Raw genomic sequence first — 8,938 nt, 5'->3', positions numbered from 1 at the left:
GACATCGGAGCTAGAGGCGGAGGGAAGGCTCTCAAATGATGCTGGAGAAGGGCCCAGCAGGGAGAGAGGCAGGTCAGCAGAGAGGGAAGCTAATCAGCGCAATACCAGGGATAAAGGGGGGCAGATGGGCGAATCGGCAAGAGGGCTCCAGGACTCTTCACTGGACACCCAGGCGGCTGGGACCGTTTGAGGTAACACAGCAGGTGAACCCCGTGGCATTTAAGCTCAAGTTGCCTGACAGCATGAAAATACACCCGGTGTTCCACAGGTCCCTACTCTCACCGCACAGGGAGGGGTGGGGATTCCCGGGGCGAGAGGGAGAAGTCACCACACACCCGCAGGTAGAAGAAAGGGAACACCACCACTTGGCCACGGAAATACTGGACTCAAGGTGGCGAGGACGCCAGGTGGAGTACTTGGTAGCTTGGGAGGGAGAACCCGGGTCGGAAAACACGTGGGTTCCCACGGAAGCGATCGATGACAGGTATCTGGTGGAGGAATTCCACCGCCTGTTCCTGGACAAACCCAAACCCCTAGCGAGATTTTGGGAGGAGCAATTTGGAACCACAGACGATGAAGAGGATTTTGAGGGGTTTTCTGCCTCCGAGGGGGAGGGAGGAGAGGTTTCGGAGGAAGAAGAATCAGACTGGGAGGCCCACCCCACGGGCAGGAATCAGAGCGGGTGGGAAGCAGGTTTCGAATCCTCTGAGGATGGCGATACCTCCTTCCGGGGGTTCCCTGCCTCGTCGGACGAAGAAAGGGACGAAGTTGGTTCTACAGGTCGGGCCGGGGGTGGAGGGGGTCCTGGGGGGGAGATGGATGTCAGGGAACTGACATCGGAGCTAGAGGCGAAGAGAAGGCTCTCAGATGATGCTGGAGAAGGGCCCAGCAGGGAGAGAGGCAGCTCAGTAGAGGGGGAAGCAAATCAGCGCAACACCAGGGATAAAGGGGGGCAGAGGGGGGAATCGGCGAGAGGGCTCCAGGACTCTTCACTGGACACCAGCGGGGAGAGCACAGGTCCTCCGCTACCCACGCTCTCTCTGCGCAGAAGAATTCCGCGCAGTGAGAGTAGGAGGAGACTGGGCGTCAAACAACTTTTATGTTGGAAGAGGTTTAAGAAACGCCCACTGACGGATTCTGCCAGCGACTGAGGCAGCCACGGAGAGAAGGGCTGTCCAGTCAGAAAGGTTTAACAAGGCAATTTAGCCTGGAGAGGCGGCAGCTTACGCATGAGCAACCCCATACTTATTACAGCAATCCGTCAGTCCCTGACGTTGCTTGTGCACAGCAGCAGGCAGGCAGCATCATGAGCAAAACCAGAGAAGCGGGCGCCACGGAGGGAGCAGCTGGAGAGCAAAATCTGGTGGAGAGGAACCGAGATTTGGAACAGCATGTGGCTCTTCTGACGGCGCGGCTGGACGAAAGGCGGGCTCAAGATGCACAGGTCAGACCCACCCCCGTAGCAAGGAAGGTACCGGGACTGGTACACAAATTTGGAGGGCAGCCTCAGGACTATAGTGCGTTCCGAATGGAAATAGAGTACGCGTTGGAACTGCAGCAGAATGATTTTGCAGACAATGGGGAGAGGGTTGCCTATATTGTCGGACATCTGCAGGATGGGGCCAGAGAATGGATCAGGCCCTTAATGGCGACGCAGAATGCCGCCTTGAAGGACCTGAGGAAATTCTTCCAGGCAATGGATGCAATGTTCTCCAGTGATGTACAACAAAGTGTGACTCAGCGGGAACTGATGAACTGTAAACAGGGGAACCAGTCAGTTAGAGACTACTGGTCACGCTTTGCCATGTTAGTTCACCGGCTCAGGTGGGAACTGGACTCTGAACCCATACAAATGTTCTTCGAGGAGGGGTTGTCCCCAACGGTGAAGGATGAGCTTTCCCGCGCACCCCGCCCGCAGTCGATGGATCAGCTGACCAAGGCTGTGCTTGCGATTGGCGTAAGGCAGGAAGTGCGGGCCCAGGAGAGGCAGGAAGGGAGAGAGCAATGTTGCCATGACTACCGCATTCCTGAAATACCAAGGCAGCCTTCCCCGCCGGCGGAGCCAATGGAAATAGATGGGGCGCGCGCGGGGGAGGTTTCAAATTCCAGCGAAGGTCGCAAGAAGGAGGGAAAGGATTGGAAAACCACCAAGAAGTGTTTCCTCTGCCAGCGGCCAGGACATTTTGCCAGGGTCTGCCCTCAAAGAAAGGCCTGGCAAGGAATGGTGGGAGCTGCAGGGGGTGAGGAGGAGGTGGAAAAGGGGCAGGAGCAGGGAAACGCGAACGCTTGGCTGCCACTCAGTGGGCACAGCAGCCAGGCCAGCAACCAGTAGAAGTGCCCCAACCAGACCCCCCCAGGGCGGCTATAGCCATAGAAGTGGTGCTAGAACTCCCGAATGAGCACCCAGTCAAGGTGAAAGGGATGCTGGATTCAGGCAGTTCCTGCAATTTCTTCAGCAAGGACTTTGCACTAGAGCACCAGCTCCACCTGCTGCCCTTGGATTTCCCCTTGCAAGTAACCACCATTTTTTTTTAAATAAATATTTATTAATTTTTCACAGATTATAAAGACACAAATCACAACAAAACAAAAACATAAACACACACAAAACACAAAAAACACCACATGTATAATTTCAAACCCTTTTTTCATAAAAGATTTTCCCGACCTCCTCATACCTCCCCTTACTGCATTCCAATCCCTAATTAATTATGATCAACAAATCCTTCCCTATTTTCTAGTAAGTAAATTTTAACCTTTCTTTTCATATAACATAATGGTTACAGCATTCAACCTCATATTTTCCAAATCCACAACGTCTCAGCATTCCACAATTTTACAGTGTTTCTTAAGATAGTCTTTAAATTTCTTCCATTCTTCTTCCGATGTCTCTTTTCCCTGGTCTCGGATTCTGCCGGTCATCTCTGCCAGTCTCATATAGTCTATAACTTTCATCTGCCATTCTTCCACGGTGGGTAGTTCTTCTGTCTTCCAATACTTCGCGATCAGTATTCTTGCTGCTGTTGTAGCATACATTAAGAATGTCCTGTCCTTCTTTAACACCAACTGGCCAACCATCCCCAAGAGAAAGGCCTCTGGTTTCTTCGGAAAGGTATATTTAAATACCTTTTTTATTTCATTATAAATCTTCTCCCAGAAAGCCTTAATCTTTGGGCACGTCCACCAGAGGTGAAAGAATGTACCTTCATTCTCTTTACATTTCCAACACTTATTGTCAGGCAAGTGGTAAATCTTAGCAAGTTTGACTGGGGTCATGTACCACCTGTAAATCATTTTCATAATATTTTCTTTTAAGGCGTTACACGCCGTGAACTTTATACCGGTGGTCCACAACCGCTCCCAGTCTTCAAACATAATGTTATGACCAATGTCTTGTGCCCACTTAATCATAGCTGATTTAACTGTTTCATCCTGTGTATTCCATTTCAGCAGCAAGTTATACATTTTTGACAAATTCTTTGTTCTGGATTCTAACAATTCTGTCTCGAGTTTTGATTTTTCCACCTGGAAGCCATTTTTCCTGTCTGACTTAAAGACCTCCATTATTTGATAATAATGAAGCCAGTCCCGCACTTTATCTTTTAATTTCTCATAACTCTGCAATTTCCATTTGTCCCCCTCCTGTTCCACAATTTCCCAATATTTCGGCCATTTCAGCCCCATATTAAGTTTTTTCACAGCCTTTGCCTCCATTGGCGATAACCACCTAGGAGTTTTATTTTCCAACAAATCCTTATATTTTGTCCAGACGTTATATAATGCTTTCCTGACAATATGGTTTTTAAAAGCTTTGTGGGCTTTAACCTTGTCGTACCACAAATATGCATGCCACCCAAAAATGTTATTAAATCCTTCTAAATCCAAAATATCTGTATTCTCAAGTAGTAGCCATTCCTTCAACCAGCAGAAAGCTGCTGATTCATAATAAAGTTTTAAGTCTGGCAGGGCAAATCCCCCTCTTTCTTTTGCATCAGTTAATATCTTAAATTTTATTCTGGGCTTTTTGCCCTGCCAGACAAATTTAGAAATATCTCTTTGCCACTTCTTGAAACAATCCATCTTATCCACAATCTGCAAAGTTTGGAACAAAAATAACATTCTAGGCAATACGTTCATTTTTATAACTGCAATTCGACCCAACAAGGAAAGCTTCAATTTCGTCCAAATTTCCAAGTCTTTTTTCACTTCTATCCAGCATTTTTCATAATTATCTTTAAATAAGTTCAAGTTTTTAGTTGTCATATTTATCCCCAGATATTTCACTTTCTTAGCCACCGTTAAACCTGTCTCATTCTGAAACCTATCCCTTTCCATAGGTGTTAAGTTTTTCTCCAAAACCTTAGTTTTAGTTTTATTCAATTTAAATCCTGCTACTTGACCAAACTCTTGAAATAGTTCTAAAACCCTTTTTGTACTAGGTTCTGGCTCTTGTAAAGTAAGTACTAAGTCATCTGCAAATGCTCTCAGTTTATATTGTTTAACTCCGACCTGAATCCCCCTAACCAACTGATCACTTCTAATCCTATTTAGCAAAACCTCCAGGACCGATATAAAAAGTAATGGAGAGATTGGGCACCCCTGACGTGTTCCTTTTTCTATCTTAAATTCCTCTGTAACCACATTGTTCACAATTAGTTTAGCTTTCTGTTCTGAATATATTGCACCAATACCATTTTCAAATCCTTGACCTACCCCCATCCCCTGAAGATTTTTCTTCATGAAACTCCAAGAAATATTGTCGAAAGCTTTCTCCGCATCAACAAATATAAGGACAGCTTTAGTGTTTATGTTCACTTCTAACATTTCCAAAATGTCAATAATGTTCCTTACATTAGCTGACAAATGTCTTCTCGGGAGAAAGCCCGCTTGGTCCCCATGAATCACCTCTGTCAAAACCTTCTTCAGTCTGTTAGCTAAAATATCAGCAAATATTTTGTAATCCACATTCAATAGCGAGATGGGACGATAGTTCTTAAGCTGAGTCTTTTCTGTCTCCGTCTTTGGTATTAGTGTAATATAGGCCTCTTTCCACGAATCCGGTGCCCTTCTCCCCTCCAAAATTTCGTTACAAACTTCCTTCATTGGTTGTATAATCCACTCCTTCAACATCTTATAGTACTTGGAAGTGAGTCCGTCTGGTCCTGGAGATTTGCCCAATTGCATCTTTTGAATGGCCCCTTCTATTTCTTGTTCAGTTATTTTCTGGTTCAACACAATTTTATGTTCCTGAGAGATTTTTTGTAATCCATACTTTTCAATAAATTGGTCTATGTCCTCTTCTTTCTGCGGCCCTTGTGAGTATAGTTGTTTAAAATATCTTTGAAAACAATTTCTAATCTCATTGGGCTTATGAATACTCTTTCCTTCCACTTCTAGACTTGAGACCATATTTAATTTTTGTCTTTTACGTAATTGCCAAGCCAGAAGTTTACCGCATTTATCAGCTGATTCAAATGCCTTTTGTTTCATTTGTTTAATTTTCCACTCTATTTCTTGATTCATCAATTCCATATATTGTGTTTGATAAAGTTTAATTTCTCTCAGAATCTCTTGGGACTTTGGTTTTGATCTTAATCTTTTTTCTCCATCCTTTATCTTCTCCAAAATCTTATCTTTTTTTTCATTCTGCATTCTCTTTTGGATTGCATTTTGTTGTATCAAAAATCCTCTCATTACAGCTTTGCTTGCGTCCCAAATTACTCTTTTCTCCACATTAGTATTCATGTTTATTTCAAAATAATCTCTCAGAGTTTTTTGAGCCTTTTTGTATACCTCTTGATCTCTAAACAAGTTGTCATTCATTCTCCATCTAAAAGTGCCAGTTGTTGTTTGTTTCATCACCATTTTTACTGGGTTGTGGTCGGAGCAAGTCTTCGGGCAGATTTCCACTTTTTTTATCTTTGATGCCATTCCTCTAGTGACCCAAATTTGGTCAATTCTAGTCCATGTCAATTTGGCTTCGGAAAAAAAAGTTCCCTCTCTTTCAAGGGGGTTCTTTGTTCTCCATATATCAATCAGATCCATATTGTCAGTCATTTCAAAAAATGTTTTTGGTAGTCTTCCATCCTTGGTCAATGTTTGTCTTTGACAAGTAACCACCATTGATGGCAGGGAGCTTCTGGGAGGGGAAGTGACACACCAGACCCCACCAATGAGAATGAGGGTTTCCAGGCACTCGGAGACCATCGCCTTTCACGTCGCCTCACTGGCAGGGCCCCCAATAATATTAGGGATGAGCTGGCTAGCACAACATGATCCAGTGGTGGCATGGCATCAGAGGACAGTCACCTTTGGGTCCGCTTACTGCTTGGAACACTGTCTAGGGGGGGAAACCCCAAGGATGACCGTGGCCAGGGTGGCTGGGATAGCTGTGGAGTGGAAAGGGGAGGTGCCACCACAATATGCTGACCTGCAGGAGGTCTTCAGCGAGAAGGAGGCGGATAGACTACCCCCCCATAGGCCCTTTGACTGCCAGATCAACTTGTGGGTTGATCTGGCAGTGGGAGGTAGTCCGGTGTTCTTTGTGGACAAAAAGGACACTAATAAACCCAGGCTCGTTGTGGACTATAGGGCCGTCAATTTGGTGTCGGAACCCGTGACCTTCCCAATGCCCAGGATTGACGACATTTTAACGCGGGTGAGGAAGGGGAAATTTTTTACCAAGCTGGACCTCAGGGGAGCATACAATTTGATTAGGATGAGGGAGGGGGGTGAATGGAAGACCACAATGTTCACACCCCTAGGGGCCTTTGAGTACCTAGTTATGCCTTTTGGATTACAGTTGGGCTCCGCCTGTTTTCAAGCTTTCATGCACCACGTGTTGGGGTCTCTGCTGTACAAGAACTGCGTAGCCTTCTTGGACGACGTCTTAATCTATTCGGACAATGAGGAGCGACATGTCAGAGATGTCAGGGAAGTGCTAAAACGACTGCAGAAGCACCAGTTGTGGGTCAAGCTGGAAAAATGTCAGTTCCACGCCAGGGAAGTCGAGTTTCTGGGGTACAAGTTGTCAGACAAAGGCCTAGCGATGGACCCAAGCAAGGTGCAGGCAGTGCTGGAGTGGAAGGCCCCCAAAACCCGGAAGGTCGTGCAGAGGTTCCTAGGGTTCAGCAACTTCTACAGGAAGTTCATCAAGAACTTCGTCCACTTGACAGCGCCCATCACAGATTGTCTCAGTAGCAAAAGGAAGTTCGTCTGGACAGAGGGGGCCCAGCAATCCTTTGAAAGACTGAAGAAGGCGTTCGCATCGGAAGAACAGCTCCTGCACGTAGATCTGGAGAAACCCATGAGGCTAGAGACCGATGCGTCCGACAGAGCCATTGGGGCGGTCCTTTTGTAGCCAGGGAGGAGCAAGCAGGAATGGAAACCGTGTGCCTTTTTCTCGAGAAAGCTGAGCAAGTCGGAGCAAAACTATACTGTGTATGACCGCGAACTGCTTGCGATCTATGCGGCCTTTCGTCGATGGCGCCATCTACTAATAGGGGCGCAACACCAGATCCAGGTTTGCACAGATCACAAGAACTTGGAGTACTGGAGGACTGCACGAGTACTCAACCAGAGACAGATTCGATGGGCACAGGAGTTCTCCAAGTTTTCCTTCGAAATCCGATACGTGCCAGGAGAGGAAAACGTAACAGCAGATGCTCTCTCCTGGAAGCCGGAGTACATGGAAGGAGAGGGGCCTCCGGAGATACGACACGTGATCCCCAAGGACCGATGGGTGTGTGGGGGAACCTTGGTGGGGAAACGAGAACTGGCCGGGCTTACTAGAAATGACGTGTTCGCACAAACTAAAATCCAGGAACTCCGAGACGGAAGAGGAACCCAAAGAGGGTTTGAGGAGAAGGAAGGGGTGCTGTACTATAAGGGGGCGCTGTATGTACCGGGGGAGACCCTGAGGGGAAAGGTACTCAAACAACTCCACGACAACCCCACAGCTGGGCACTTTGGACAGCACAAAACCATGCTGCTTGTCACCAGGCAGTTCTGGTGACCCAGGGTGAGGGAGGATGTACGGGAATATGTACGGGGGTGTGACCGCTGCCAAAGGGCAAAGGGGGAGAGGGCTGCCCCCGCAGGGTTACTGGAACCCTTACCCACGCCGGGAAAACCCTGGGAGGTGGTGTCCATCGATTTTATGACCGATTTGCCCAAGTCCCGGGGAAAGACAGTGGTCATGGTAGTGGTCGATCTACTGACAAAAATGTGCCATTTTATAGCTTGCTCACATGCGGTAACAGCAGAGGAAACAGCCTGGTTGTTTGTGGAGCACATCTTCAGGTTGCATGGCGCTCTCTCGAGGGTTATCTCCGACCGCGGGAAACAATTTACTTCCCGGTTCTGGAGGAAGCTCATGAGCTTGCTGCAGGTCGAAGTGGGCTTCTCGACGGCGAGACACCCGGAGACCAACGGGCAAGCAGAAAGAGCGAACAGTATACTCCAGCAATACCTACGCTGCTACGTCAGCGAGAGGCAGAACGATTGGGTAGAGAAACTAGCGCTGGCTGAATTTGCGTACAATAACGCTGAACACGTGTCCACGGGAATGAGCCCGTTCATGGCCAATTATGGGTGTCATCCCAGGGCCTTCCCGGGGAGTGGGGAGGAAAGTTGGAGCGTACCTGCGGCAGAGCAGTTTGTGGAAGAAATGGAGGCCCTGCACCAGCAACTTAAGATGAACTTGGAGCGGGCCAAGGAAATTTACAAGAGGCAGGCAGACAAACGCCACAGGGAAGGGGAGACCATACGGGTGGGGGACCGGGTGTGGTTTTCTACCCAAGGGTTACCCTTTAAGGGGGGGTGCAAGAAGTTGCAGCCCAGGCGGCTGGGACCATTTGAGGTAACACAGCAGGTGAACCCCGTGGCATTTAAGCTCAAGTTGCCTGACAGCATGAAAATACACCCGGTGTTCCACAGA

This window comes from Podarcis raffonei, chromosome W (assembly GCF_027172205.1).
Source record: "Podarcis raffonei isolate rPodRaf1 chromosome W, rPodRaf1.pri, whole genome shotgun sequence".
In the NCBI taxonomy this organism is placed as follows: Eukaryota; Metazoa; Chordata; class Lepidosauria; order Squamata; family Lacertidae; genus Podarcis; species Podarcis raffonei.
Note: the sequence above shows the minus strand (reverse complement) of the source record.